This window comes from Sceloporus undulatus, chromosome 1, assembly GCF_019175285.1.
Source record: "Sceloporus undulatus isolate JIND9_A2432 ecotype Alabama chromosome 1, SceUnd_v1.1, whole genome shotgun sequence".
NCBI lineage: Eukaryota > Metazoa > Chordata > Lepidosauria > Squamata > Phrynosomatidae > Sceloporus > Sceloporus undulatus.
In genome coordinates, this window is record NC_056522.1 from 366943890 (window position 1) to 366959084 (window position 15195).

The 15195-nt window shown below is 43.5% G+C and overlaps 1 protein-coding gene across 1 annotated transcript in view; it reads left to right on the forward strand.

Annotated features, from left to right (window-relative positions):
• Positions 1 to 11763: 11763 nt before the first annotated feature.
• Positions 11764 to 15195, forward strand: part of AKT1 (AKT serine/threonine kinase 1) — a 159513-nt gene continuing 156081 nt past the window's right edge. The window contains exon 1 of the mRNA XM_042474186.1: positions 11764 to 12118. The gene's annotated coding sequence lies outside the window, so the exon portion shown is untranslated. The remainder of the gene's footprint in view (positions 12119 to 15195) is intronic.

Below are 15195 nucleotides of genomic sequence, written 5' to 3' on the forward strand. Positions count from 1 at the left end.
CGACAAATGCAGAAGAAAGTAGCAAGGCCATCACTTAGCCCTTGTTTGTTGTGTGCCTTCATGTCATTTCCAGCTTATAGCTACCCTAAAGTGAAGCTATCAAGGACAAGATTTTTTCAGCGCAGTCAACTGAAAAACAAAAAACAAAAGCTAATTTTTTGGGGGGGATCACCTGAAAAATCACCTTACTTGGGAGGGAGGTGCTAAGGGCTGCAAATTGGGATTGTTTTATTTGGACAGATATTTGAGATCTAAATTATATAGCAGGCGTATGTCTGAAATGTGTTGTATATATTTATATATTTTACCTTTTATTAATAATTATGTTTTAAATGTGTTTTTAAAATTTTTAACCATTGTTTTAAAAATAATCCTGCTATTTAATTGTATGTTTTTTTCATTCTTGTAGAATAAGATTTTCAACTTAATCTTGTTTTAATTACTGTAAAGCACCTTGGATCCCATCATGGGAGAAAAGCAGGGTGTAAACTCACTCAATCAATTAATCATGCTTCAGTCTCCAGTCCCTTGTTTTGCTTCCTCTGTTGAACTGAAAGGGTAAGCCTTTTTTAGCAAGATAATACCCTGCACCAGGGATTGGACTCATGTGGGCTGAGGTGATGTTGGACTGCAAGGAAATTGTAGTACAAGGCACTAGAGATGGAATTGAAATGGAATTACAATCTATGATTCTCATGATGTTGTCACTCATTTGTTGCTGATCCGCTGCTGATCTGTCATACCATTATTATTGCACAATTTCGTATTAACAAGAGATTCTTGTCAATGTGAAATTGCTCAATAATAACAGTATACTAACGGATCAGCAATGGATGAGTGATGACATTGTGCGAAAAGGAGAGGAATCATAAATTGTAATTCTGCTTTAATTCCATCATTAGTGCCTCATGCGGTACTCTCCTATGCCACAGTAGCCCTAGCCAGCACAGTCAATGGCAAGGAATGTTTGGAGGTACAGTCCCACAAAATCTGGAGGACGAATGATTCTCAGCCCTGTCCTACATCTCAAAAGACAGTAATATTTCCTTCTTTGTTGCTTACATTTTTAGCTGGCAGGATGAGTTAAACTGTGAAGCAGGAACACCATGCTGCAAGGCTGACTCTGGTTCTCCTGTGGTCCTGATATGGCCTTTTGGGGATCGCCAGAGGCCTAGCCTCCATCTTTTCACAGAAGAAAAATGGGATGCATGTGGCGAAGCAACATCAGAGTGTGGTCAAGAGAGCAAAAGCTATTAAGGACTAAGAATACACAAGCTGGGAGGAGCTGCAGTGGTTTGCTTTTGCCTGAATCTGCTGGGAAGTGAATGATTCTTCCCCTTCCTCTCTTCTCTTCTCCTTCTTGCCGTGTTTAGTGCAAACTACTTTGGTATTTTGAACTCATTTTGCAGCAACTGAAGTAAGCTGGTAACACAGGAGGAAAATAGGAGGAAAAGAGAGAAACTGGGGGCATTTTACAAGCAACTGAAAAATAAGTGGGAGGCAGAAGATTAATTGAGACTGTCTATTCCAAATCAACACAGCTGGCAGATATACAGATTACTATGCCTGCTTCTCCAGGAAGCCTTAATGGAAGAAGCAGGAAAAAATGGTCAGCCATGATTATTAACTGATTTATAGCTTTATAGCGGATTTCCATGTACAGCCCAACAAAAAATGATAGGATTTTGAATTTTGAAATTCAGATTCTAGAACAGATGAAGATCCTCTACAAGGAATCTGGATCAGAATGTGGGCAGACTATCTGGATTAAAACAAAGCCGCACCTTCCTCAGGCATGGTACATACCACCCCGAAAGGGCTTGACTGGAGGTGTCCATTTTAACTCCAGAGGGACGCCGCAGCAGCCAAAAGGCATGGCATCCCTCCGCAGTAAAAAGAACCTGGAAAAACCAGGTTTTTTTTTTTAGGGGCCCAACGCACGTCGCATTGGCGCACCAGTGACATAAGTGATGCACAGCAACTTCTGTATGCTGCACTTCACTTACATCATCATGGCGGCGCCCGTGTGGACAGGCTGTGGCCATGATGCCACTGCCGTTACATGCTAAGGTTCGGGAGCGTGCAGTTACTGCACACTCCTCAACCCTAGTATTGGCGGTGACATGCCGCTTTTAATAATAATAATAATATTTATTTGTATTCCGCTTTTCCATAAGAGAATCAAAGCGGATTCCAACAGTATAATTAAAACATCAAACAACTAAAAATTACAATTTAAAAAGCCCAAAACCCCAACTCTCCCTCCAATCATAAAAACAGTGATCAATCCCATAAAAAGCGATTAAACATCCAAATTTAAAACTGTCCAGTAGGAATACACTAAATTTTTGGGCAGATTAGCGCAAGAAATGAGGGGCGGATGAGGGGATGGTATCAATCAATTTTGATATCAGAACAATAGAGGTATTGTTCCGATATCAAAATAGAGTGGGGGGGAGAGGCAAGTCTAATCGATCTAAACTTTTGGTCCCTCTGGACTAGGCCTAAGTTGCCATTACTGCATATTGGTTTGAAATCTTTTAACCTTAAAACTCTTTGTAGGTAGGTAACAACTGGGTAGCTACTAAATCCTGGAATAAAGTTAATGTCAGTATTCCAATTTATATCACTAACTTTATTTTAAAAATAAAATTGGAAATTTTCCAACTTAACTGATAACGTAACTAATTTTTACAAGTTATTTCCTATCTCTTCTAGCACTATTGGCTTGATGATGCCTGTAATGGAAATTTTTAAAGTGAGCTTTGAAAATAAACTCTTTCATAGGTTTTTAAAAACAACCTTGGAAGCACAGGGTTATGAAGTCTTGACTCTTGAACATGACTTGATGCTTATTTCTTTTATATTTCAGTGAACGTACAGGTCACTGTTTCCGCTCTTCCAAAAAATATTCACCAAGACTTACAAACTGTACCATACTAGACAACTGAGCCCAGAAAGCTCAGCTCATAAATCTTTTCTATTGAGAAGTGGTGCTGAGAGGGTGCAGTTTGAAGTAAAGAAGCAGCGTGCTGGAGGAGTGTGCTTAACCTTTCCACTTATCACTTATTTTCAATTGTAGACCCTTACTATCCAAGGCTCTTTTATCCCTTCCAGGTATCTCAGGTTCCAAAGCAAGATGTTTTGCAAGCTGCCTGGTGATAGAAATCTCAATGTGGAAGTGAATGAAGATTTCTTTTCTTTTGTTCATCATATTGCAGTTCTAGAACCAGAAAAAAAAAAACTTGAACTCTTCTGTCATTCAATGTTAACATTAACACCATGGAAACACCTTCTCTGTGTTGAGCAGTCAGAAGGAAAGCAAAGAGTGTTAAATAGGGCTCTTCCCTATTGTTTAAGTACATCAGTAGTTTTTACCAACATTTGACAGAAAGCTGTGATATGCCTGAGCAAAATGTGGATTTTTTTTTAAAAAAGGTAAAATGTGTTCCTTTTAACTTGTTGCATCTCTGACAATTTTAATCAGATCTCTTTGACATTTGGTACACTTGCAGAACTATTAAATTGGATAATGGAAGCCACGTTTCAACTTATTAGAACAATAGGTATCGTTTTTATAAGCAATAAAATAACGTATAATGGCAAAATCTTTTGTTTGCAACCCACCTTAATTAAAGGGGCACCACTCTTTTTTATTTATGTAATTTTTAGAGAAAAAACAGCTAAAGATTTTAAACCTAAGGGAGTACTTTAGATTTTAGAAAGAGATTGGGAGATAAGAACAGACAGAAGTATTCAACAAGATCACATTATATGCCCTGTTTTTCTGTAGCAAAAGCATTAACCTTCAATTTCCATGCACATAAACCTATTTACATTCTCATCCTAGGAACAGAGAGAAGACCTGGTGGGGTCAGACCAAAAAATTGTCTAGTCCAGACTGTCTTAGGCTATCTGATATAATGGACCAGGCTTTTTCCCCCCTCCAATGTGCCAGGGACCAATATCATATTTGTTTCCTATTATCATCATATTTTATAATTTCCTGGAAACTCACTACAGAATGGCAGCCAGTAGACTATGGACTGTCTAAGGTCCACAGACTAAACCAGTGTCATCAGTAATGGATTGGAAGAGGGCAAACAAATTGAAACTTAATCCAGACAAGACAGGGGTGCTCCTGTCAGTCAGAAGGCAGATCAAGGAATAGGGATCCAGCCCCTGTTAGATGGGGTTACATTCCCTGAAGACACAGATTTGTGATGTGGGAGTACTCACAAACTCAGCTTTGAACCTGGACGCCCAGGTCTCTGCAGTGACCAGGAGTGCTTTTGCACATTTAAAACTTGTGTGCCAGCTGTGCCCATTCCTTAAAATGCCAGATCTAGCTTCAGTGGTTACATCCCGTTTGGACTATTGTAACATGCTCTACTTGAGGCTGCCTTTGAAAAGTGTTCAGAAACTTCACCTGGTCCAAAGAGCTGTTAACTGGAGCAGGTTACAGAGAGCACACAACACCCCTGTTGCAGTAGCATCACTGCATAGGTGTGAAGGTTGCAGACCTTATGGGATGACACCCCAGAAAGGGGGGGGTGACACTAGGCTGGTTCTCCGACACTGCCTGAGGCCTTTTCAAACCACCCAGACCCCACGCAGGACCATTTCGGGCTGCCCAGACCCCATGTGGAACATTTTGGGCCACCCAAACCACGCGTGGGGCCTTTATGGGCCACCCACACCCCTCATGGGGCCCTTTCAGGCCACCTAGACCCTGCACAGAGGCACCCCAGGTGCTGTGACTGCACCCTGGGATTGTGCAGCATTTTTCTGGCTGTGTGCGCATGTTCCCACGCGTTCTAGACATTGCACAGTGGAGGTCCAACCCCTATAGGTCCTGCCCCCCATGAATGACCGCACCAGGTGACATCAACTCTAAGGATGCCTCTGTCCTGTTGAAATAGCTTCACTGGTTGCCAGTTTGTTTCTGGGCACAATTCAAAGTGCTGGTTATGTCCTATAGAGCCCCATATGGCTCAGGTCCAGTTTATCTCGCAGACCATATCTCCCTGCATCCTCTCACCCTATCTGTTCAATTTGTAAGCAGAACATATTATATGAAAAGGAGCATTAGACACAGAAGACGGAGGAGTGAAAATAGGAGGAAGGAATATCAACAATCTAAGATACGCAGACAACACCATACAATCTGCCCGCATGCCGCCATAGTAATCCATAGGATTCCAGCATAGGTAGTTTTTCCTATATGTGTGGGGGGGGGGCAGAATGGATGCCCAACATATAGGAAGGGCCCCCTTTACTACTAGCTACAGACTTGGAACAACTAATAAGGAAGATCAAGGAGGAAAGTGTAAAGGCAGGCTTATTGCTGAACATAAAGAAAACAAAAATAATGACTACAGAGAATTTACATAAATTCAACCTAGACAATGAGGAAATAAAAATAGTAAAATAATTCTCATATCTGGGAAAAAAACATTGATCAGCGCAGGGACTTCAGTCAAGAAATCATAAGAAGACTAAGAATGGGGAGAGCAGCTATGAAAGAACTAGAAAAGATCCTAAAATGTAAAGATATACAACTGAGCATGAAAGTTAGAATTATACAAGCTGGTGGAGTATATCACACGGAGGTTTATGCAGCTCAGATCCTGGGTGACTCCAGCTATGCGAATTCACGTTGTAACGTGAATGTTTTATCACACCTGGTTGCCCTTCCGTTGCCCTTCCAAATTGAGGGGGATTCAAATCCAAGGCAAGTCACGTGATGCGGATTCACACAAAGCGGAGTGAGTGCAAACTGTATTACCACACCGGTGCATACCATGCAGATTCAATTATTCAAAATGGGACCCTTGCACATGCTCAGTGGGGCTGTGGACACTATCCTCCTTCCCTGCCCCCTCCTTAGCTGTCATCCTGGTGGCGCAGTGGTTAAATGCCAGTACTGTAGCCATTCACTCAAAACCACAAGGTTGCGAGTTCAAGACCAGCAAAAGGGCCCAAGCTCGACTCAGGCTTGCATCCTTCCGAGGTCGCTAAAATGAGGACCCAGACTGTTGGGGGCAAATTAGCTTACTTGCTAATTAGCTTACTTGCTATTCACCGCTATGATCTTTGGAACAGCGGTATATAAATAAAACAAATTATTTATTATTATTATTATCCTTCATTGGGCTGAAGGAGCAGTCAGGGGATGATGGAATAGGTCACAGGGAATCACTGGAACCAGGATTGGGCTCAAGGAGTAGTCGGGGTGATGGGATAGGTCACAGGGGGTCACTGGCTGTCATCCTTCATTGGGTTGAAGGAGCAGTCAGGGGATGATGGGATAGGTCACAGGGGTCACTGGAGCCAGGACTGGGCTCATGGAGCAGTCAGGGGGTGATGGGATAGGTCGCAGGGGGCCACTGGAGCCAGGATCGGGCTCAAGGAGCAGTCAGGGGATAATGGGATAGGTCGCAGTGGGTCACTGGAGCCAGGATCAGACTGAAGGAGCAGGCAGGGGATGATGGGATAATAATAATAATAATAATAATAATAATAATAATAATAAATTATTTCTATACCGCTATTCCAGCGATCACAGCGGTGTACATCAAAGAGTAAGACAATTAAAACATCAGCATGACAATAATACAAGGTTAACAATTAGGAACAGTAAAAACTAACAACACCCTATACAAGTGGCTGTGTAGAATGGAATACACAAAAACATTGCCAAGGGGAAGAGAATGACCACAAGGCTCACGAAGGGAAAGCCTGGCGGAACAAAAAAGTCTTCAAGTTCTTCTTGAAAGCATCGAGGGAGGTGGAAGTACGGAGCTCATTGGGGAGGGAGTTCCAGAGCTGAGGGGCTGAAATAGAGAAAGCCCTCTGAGCTGATACATATCGAGCGTCTGGAACTCTTAAAAGATGTCTTTCACCCGACCTGAGAGTGCGGGGCGGATTGTATGGGGAGAGGCGGTCCTCCAAGTACCCTGGGCCCAAGCCATTTAGGGCTTTATAGGTGATAACCAACACCTTGTATTCGGCCCAGAAGCAAATAGGCAGCCAATGGAGATCTTTTAGGACTGGTGTTATATGGCTGGCCCTGGAACATCCAGTAACCAGCCGAGCAGCCGGCACTAATTGAAGCTTCTGGGTTTGGTACAGGGTGCCCCATGTAAAGCGATTACAGAAATCTAATCGAGAGGTTACCAGAGCATGTATAAACGGTTTCAAGTCCCCCCGGCCAAGGAAGGGTTGCAGTTGGCGTCAGCCGAAGCTGATAACAGGTGCTGCCTGACCGCCGCATCCACCTGAGCAGTAAGGTGAAGCGACGAGTCCAGAAGCACCCCAAACTGCGAACAGAGCATTCACAGGGAGCGTGACCCCATTTAGGACAGGTGGAAAAATTTCCTTACCTGGGCCAGGAGAGCAATCACCAGTACTTCTTCGTTTTCTGGATTCAGGCTGAGTCTGTGTTCCCTCATCCAGCCATTACCGACTCCAAGCAAGCATAAGAGGAGAGATGCCATCCCTAGTTACTGCATCAGTCGGAGACACAGAAGAAAACTATTTGGGTGTCATCAGCGTACTGATAACACCGCGCCCTGTGTCTCCGGATGATCTGGATAGTGGCAGGGTGGCAGAGAGGACAAGATGGCATGAAGGAGGAGAGGGGGATGAAGAAACAAGGACACAGGGGGCCAAGGGGGGCGACACCAGAGTGATTCTTCCACACCAGACCAATTCGGAGTGAAATCGAAGTGAGCTTGAATGGCAAATTCTGTGAATTCACTTTTTTTCCGATTTCACCAAAATGAGGGGTCACTTGGGAATCACTGCAGAAGCAACCATGGAAGGAGCACCCAATAGAAAGGAATCGCATCTGATAACACATTCACGTTATGACGTGAATCCGCATCGTTGGACCTGCAGTCAACCCGGATCTGAGCTGCAAAATCTCTCAAAAACCTCCCAAAAACCTCCGTGTGATATACTCCATTGTATTCTCTGTCACCATGTATGGCTGTGAGATTTGGACAGTTAAGAAACCGGATAGAAAGAAAATTAATCCATTTGAGATGTGGTGCTGGAGAAGAGTACTGAGGATACCATGGACAGCCAAGAAGTCAAACAAATGGGTCCTACAACAAATCAAACCGGAAATCTCTCTGGAAGCCAAGATGACTAGACTGAGGCTTTCATACTTTGGCCACATCATGAGAAGGCACGACTCATTGGAAAAAAAAATAATGCTAGGAAATGTGGAGGGAAGCAGAAGGAGAGGAAGGCCGCATGCTAGATGGATGGACTCTATAAAAGAGATCATGGATATAAATTTGCAGGAGCTAAGCTGAGCAGACCAGAGCAGTGGAGGATAGGGAGTCTTGGAGATATCTCATCTTTAGGGTCGCCATGGGTCAAGATCGACTCGAGGGTGGATAACAGCAACAAATTATCCCTGTATGAACCAGCCCAGGCTCTCCAATCCTCTAGAGAGGCCCTTCTTTCCATCCCACTACCATCACAAGCACGGTTGGTAGGGACACGGGGGGGGGGGGCTTTGCCGTGGCTGCCCTTAGACTGTGGAACTCCCTTCCCAGGGAGGCCAGAACGGCCCTTTTTCTGTCGGCCTTTTGCCAGCAGGATAAAACCTACCTGTTTAGACATGCATTTAAAACAGGTTTTAAAGCATGGGATAGGGTGGTGTTGTATTATTTTTAAGTATTTTTAACATTTTAATCTTTTTAATTGTATTTTATTCTTTTAACATTGTTTTAATATTGTAATAATTGAATTCTGTTTTGATATACAGTCACCCCACCTTTTTGCGGGGGATCCATTCCAGACCCCCTAACGAAAATGGAGTTTTGCATATATTCAAGCCCCATTGGCGTGGGGGCACACACCCCATTCATTCCTCCTCCGTTCATCCCTCGCGCATAAGCAAGGGACGTGAGTCTGAAGACCACGAGAATGGAGGGAGGACTGTACTATTTTTGTATGCTTTTAATTGTACTGGGTTTTTTTTTAATGTTGTGAGCCGCACTGAGTCCCAGTTTTGGGGAAAGGTTGAGAAATAAATAAATAAATAAATAAATAAAGGCCATGCGTTTGTTGAATTCCTGAGCTAATATCCATCACTATGTTGTGATAGTGAATTAATTCCATTAAAAAAATAATTGTGCACTGAATGATCAGAAATCAAAGGTGTCACTATCTCAGCCACCCATGTGGAAAGTTTTGGATTTGGGAGTATTTCAGATTTTGGAATCCCAGATAAGGGAGATTCTACCTGTAATATAAAAAGAATCATGCTGGAAAATGGAGAACAAGGTGAAAAGTTTCTTTTGGGAACTCTTGGAAAGCCCAGTGTCTTCCCAAACCAACCACCAAAAGTAATCTGGGCTTTCCTTGCTGAGATCCCCAGGGAATCCCCAAGGGAGGAGAAATAAAACCACATCCATTCTGTGCTTACTATTCTTGCAATATCACAATGAAGCATAATGAAACATTTGGCACCCAAAATTTTTGCTATACCATAGTGAAATGTTGAGCCATTGACAGATTATTTCAAGTGATAAAATAATTTTCCATATGACCCAATAACAGTACCGGAGCAGGAGAGCCAGGATTTGACGTGATAACCTCCAGGCAAAGATGGGACTGATGCACTGCAATTGCAGGATAACAATGTTGCGTGATAGGTTCCTGGGTATATCATGGCATTAGAAGGACTCACTCCATGAGATCATCAAATGATGTGGTGAGCTTTCATGTTATAGTTCTGAGATCTCAGAGCTTCGAATACATCTAACCTGGCAACCCTCAGACAACTTACTATTGCTGCCTACAAACCATACTTGCTAACTGAGATGTGCTTATCAGGAAGAGGAAGGGATTGAGGATATTGTCCCCATAAGAATTTGGTGATACTAATAGCTGCAACATACACACATTGAAAGAGGCAGGCTGGTGTAGGGTTAGGGTTTGAGCGTTGGACTATGACCTTCAAGATCAGGGTTCAGTTCCCGCCTGGGCCATGGAAACCCAATGAGTGCACTTGGATGAGTCACACACTCTCAGCCTCAGAAAAACTTGTGACATGGTTTCCATAAATTGGAAACAACTTGAAGGCACACAAGACACATATATGCACACACATTGCAAGGAAGTTTAATACAACTACTACTACTAATAATAACAATAATACACTTCTGAAGGTGTGACTAGCAGAGAGCGGCTGTTGTCTGTTAATAATAATAATAATAATAATAATAATAATAATAATAATAATAATGTGGGAATGAATGAATGATTGGAAACGTATGGATGATATTTCCAATTACGATATACCCACATTGCAAGAAAGTTTATTATTATTATCACCCTATATACTCAACTATAAATTGACCTCATATATAAGTCGAGGGCAGGTTTTGGGACCAAAATTGTGTATTTTGATATGACCCGTGGATAAGTCAAGGGTAAAACTTAGGGGCATGTAACAAAGGATGTAAAGAATGATGCAAAGGAAAATGATGCCAAAGAACTTAGAAAATTCTGGCAGGTATGTTTGTGCCCATCCTAAAGGTTGGATGGATGAGAAAGTAGAGGGGATCCATGCTTCTTTTTGGTGCTCCCAGGATGGACTAAGCTTTACCACTCCATAAAAAAGGGTGACTCCATATATATACATACATAGTTAAAGGACAGTACTTACATTGACCCATGGATAAGTTGACCCAGTTTTTTTGGGTCAATGTTTTTACTACAATTTCTAGTATATACAGTAATAATAATGATGCTGATGCAAGAATATAATAGTAACAACAGCCGGTGTGGTTTAGTTGTTTGAGCAGAGGACTAGGACTCTGGAGACCAGGGTTCAATTCCCCTCTCAGCCAAGGAAGCCCATTGGATGATTTTGGGCAAGGCACACACTCTCAGGCCCCAAATCCCCCATTATAGGTTTGCCTTAGGGTTGTCCTAAGTAAAAAAAACAACTTGAGGTCACACAACAGCTCTATACAGCTTGGGTCCAGGTTATTTGAAGGACTGTATGGGAATAGCCAGTGTGGTGGTGTAGTGGTTTGAATGCAGGACTACAACTCTATAGACTGCAGTTCGATGTACATGAGTGTTTTAAAGCTTTTATTGGGTCGGGGCCTTCATTTCATCTGGAATGTCCTCCATTTTAGGCTGCCTGGTCCTCCTTTGTGGTGAGGATATCAGCCAACCCTATTGAAGGCACACAACAACAGCAACAGCAAACATACACACATACATAACATTGCTGTCAATAAACACCATGAAAGAAAGTTTACATGTGCAAGAGTGTTTTTAAAGCTTTGATTGGGTCAAGGCCTCCATTTCTTCTCTGGAATGTCCTCCATTTTGTGGTGAGGACATCTGGTCGCCCTATTGAAGGCACACAACAACATACTGTACATACATACATACATAACACAGCTGTCAATAAAAACATGAAAGGAAATCTATACTTGAGTGTTTTAAAGCCTTTGTTGGGTCAGGGCCTCCATTTCTTCTTGAATATCCTCCTTATTGTGGTGCCTGGTCCTCTTTTGTGGTGAGGACATGTGTGAAGGCACACAACAACAACAACAACACAAGAGAGAGGGAAATGATAATAATAATAAAAGATGAATGGGAAGGCATGGGAAGGGAGCCGTCCAGGCAGTAGGACCCTGCGGGAGGGGAAGAGGGAAACACACACCCACAACACACACTCACACCAGCCAGGGAGGGAGAGTGCCAGGAGGAGGAGGAGGACTAGGGCCAGTTGTGAGTCAAACGGAGGGAAGCGGGAGGAACCGGGGCTCGCCTCCAGTGGAGCAGCGGCGGCGGCGGCGGCGGCGGCAAAACCCGCAGCGCCCTCCCGGCCTGGGCGCCTCCTTCCCGGCCGCTGGAGGAAGGCGAGGCCCCGGGTGCCAGGAGGGAGGCATTATTGGCGGGGCCCTCCCTCCATCTCTGCCCCATTCATCGCTTCCAGGCTCCTTCCAGGCTCCATGGGCTGAGCCTTTGCAGCAGCAGCACCACAGTTGGAGACGGCGCTGTTGTTGTCGTGGCTGTTGCTGCTGCTGCTGTTGTTGTTGTTGCAACCTCCTAGGCCTCCTTCCCTGCCAGGCATGTAAGTGGTGGACCCTTCCTTCTCCCTTCCCAGGCCCCAGGTGGGGTGGGCCCATTTTCCTCCTCCTCCTCCCTCTCCTTATTTATAATCATTATTGCTTGTTTTTATGTTGTGGTGCGTTGTCTTTTGGTGCATTGCCCCTTTCTTTCCCTGGGTCTCCCTTTTTGGGGGAGTGGGTTTTGTGAGGGGGGTATTTGGGGGCTTGGAGGAAAAGGACCCTCTCTATTTACTTGTTTGTTTATTTTTTGCAGGGCCTGACACATACAGAAAAACACACAGACACAAACGCATACACAGGGAAACACACACATTCAAAAAACACACACACAGAGAAAACTCATAGAAACACACACACACAAACAGAGAGAGATACAGAAACACAAACACAGAAAGAAAAATACATACAGAAACACACACAGAGAGAAACACACACAGAGAAATACATACAGACACACAGAGATACACACACAAACACACACACAGAGAGGGAAACACAGAAAAACACGCACACACACACACATAGAAACACACACACACACAGACATACAGAAACACAAACAGAAAAACACCCAAAGAGAGAAATACATATAGAAATACACAAACACACAGAGAAACACACACAGAAATACACACACACACACGCACACAGAGGGAGAAACAGAAAGAGAAATACATACAGAAACACAGAGAGAGAGAGAGAAACAAAGAGAAAGAAACACATAGAAACACACAGAACACATACAAACAGAGAGAGAGAAATACAGAAACACAAACACAGAAAGAGAGTGAAATACATACAAAAACACACACACAGAAACACACAAACTGAGAAATACATACAAAAACACAGAGAAACACAAACAGAAATACATAAGAAACACATACAGAAGCACACACAGAAACACAGAAACAGAAATACATACAGGAACACACAGAAAAACACAGACAAACACAGACAGACAAACAGAGAAATACATACAGAAACACACACAGTAGGACTTTCCAGGAAAATGGAGGGCCTGACCAAAGCTAAAAGCTCAAAAAACAAAACAAAACACACTCCTAGAAATGAAAATCAACAATTAGTCCTGGTCAAAATGGAGGACATTTTTGTGAAATTTCTCCTGGACTTGAAATATAAGACATGTCCTGGAAAAGGAGGATATCTGGTCACTGTCCACACACACACACACTTGTATTTGTGTGTTTATGTGCCTTCAAGTCACCTCTCAACTTATGGCTACCCTGTGAATCTATTTCAGTTTTTAGGCAGAGATGTTGTTTGACCAGTTCTTTCCTCTGAAATACAACCTACAGCACTGGGATTGGTGGTCTTCCATCCAGGTACTAACCAGGGTTGAATCTGCATAGCTTCCAAGATCAGACAGGATCTGGGGCCTTTATGGTATTTAGGTCTCTCTATATATCTATATATCACTCCTCATGCTTTTCTTTTTTCTTCTTATTTTTAGTGCATTGCAGTGCTTGCTCCTTCCGCTCCTTGCAGATGCAGATAGAGTGCCAGGTTGAATGGGAGGCAGAATGAGGGAAAAAAGGTGTTGGTAGTGCCCTTTTTGCTACTATTTGTAGGTGCTTAGAGATGAAAGTAACTCTCCACACCCTCCTGGATGATGTTGTTGGGGTTTTTTTTTGGGGGGGGGGGGAAGACCAGCTGTCTTGGGCAGAGAGAAGGTGCAAAACCTTGCAAAAACTACCAATCCACCAAAACCTGCCTCCCACTTTTTCTGTATCACCAGTGCACCAGTAATGTAGTTTAATGCCACTTTTCAGTGCCGCAGCTCCATCCTACTTGGATTCGTAGTTTTTGCAAGGTCTTCTGCCTTCTCTTTGCCCGAGAGGGCTGGTTCCTCACTGGACTACAAATCCCAGGCTTCTGTAGGATGGAGCCAGGACAGTTAAAGCGATGTCAAACTGCATGGTTTCAGTGGTCCCCAAACTGTGCCTGAGATTTTGGACTTCAGCTCCCAGAAGCCTCAGCTATGTTGCCCAATAGTCTGGGATTCTGGGAGCTGAAGTCCAAACTCCCTTAAAAAGCACAGTTTGGGGACCACTGGTGTAGATGCATCCTATACTGTAGAAACCATGCAGTTTAACACCGTTTTAACTGTCCTAGCTCCATCCTACAGAAGCCTGGGAATTGTAGTGTGGTGTGTTGCCCTTTCTCTTTGCCGCTGTGGCACCAGCAGCATTGCAGTGTGCGTTGAACAACAGAGGGTTCCAGTTTAAAAAAACAAAACACACACACACACACACACACACAAAGCTTGCCTGGTGAAGCTTTGTAGGGGCCCAGCTTTGAAACCTTTGGGGGACGAAGCATTGTAGGGTCGCTTCCTGCCTTCTTCTTCCTCCTCTCTCTTTCCTCTCAGCCGCCACTGTGTTTTGTTTACTTCAGGCTTCCCCATTTGCTTGGCCACAGCTGTTGGAGAAGGAAGAAGGAGAAGGCTGGAGCCCAGTATGCCTGCCTTGTTCACTTCCTAGGTAGCTAGATTCCTTGCCCAATAAATTAGGGAGGGGTGTTTTAAAGCAACATCCATCCTTCCCTTCCCTGCCCAAATCTGTTTTGTTACCCACTCATGGTGACCCCATAGATGAGACATTTCCAAGACCCCGTGTCCTCCACTGGTTTTGCAAACTCAGGCCCATGACCTCTAATTGAGTCCATCCATCTAGTGTGCAGTGTTCCTCTCTTTCTACCACCCTCTACCTTTCCTAGCATTATTGTCTTTTCTAATGAGTTTTGCTTTCTCCTGATGAGGCCAAAGTATGACAGCCTCACTTTGATCATCTTGGCCTCCAAGGCTTGATCAGTTCAAGGTCCCATTTGTTTGTGTTTTTAGTTGTCCATGGTAGTCTCAAAATTCCAGTCTAGCACCACATTTCAAATTAGTTGATTTTCTTCTTATCTGTTTTTTTCACTGTCCAGCTTTCACATCCGTACATGGTGCTGGGCAATACAATGGCTTGGACGATCCTAACTTTAGTGTTCAGTTGTATATCTTTACTCTTTAGGATCTTGTCTAATTCTTTCATAACTACCTTTCCTATTCCGTTAT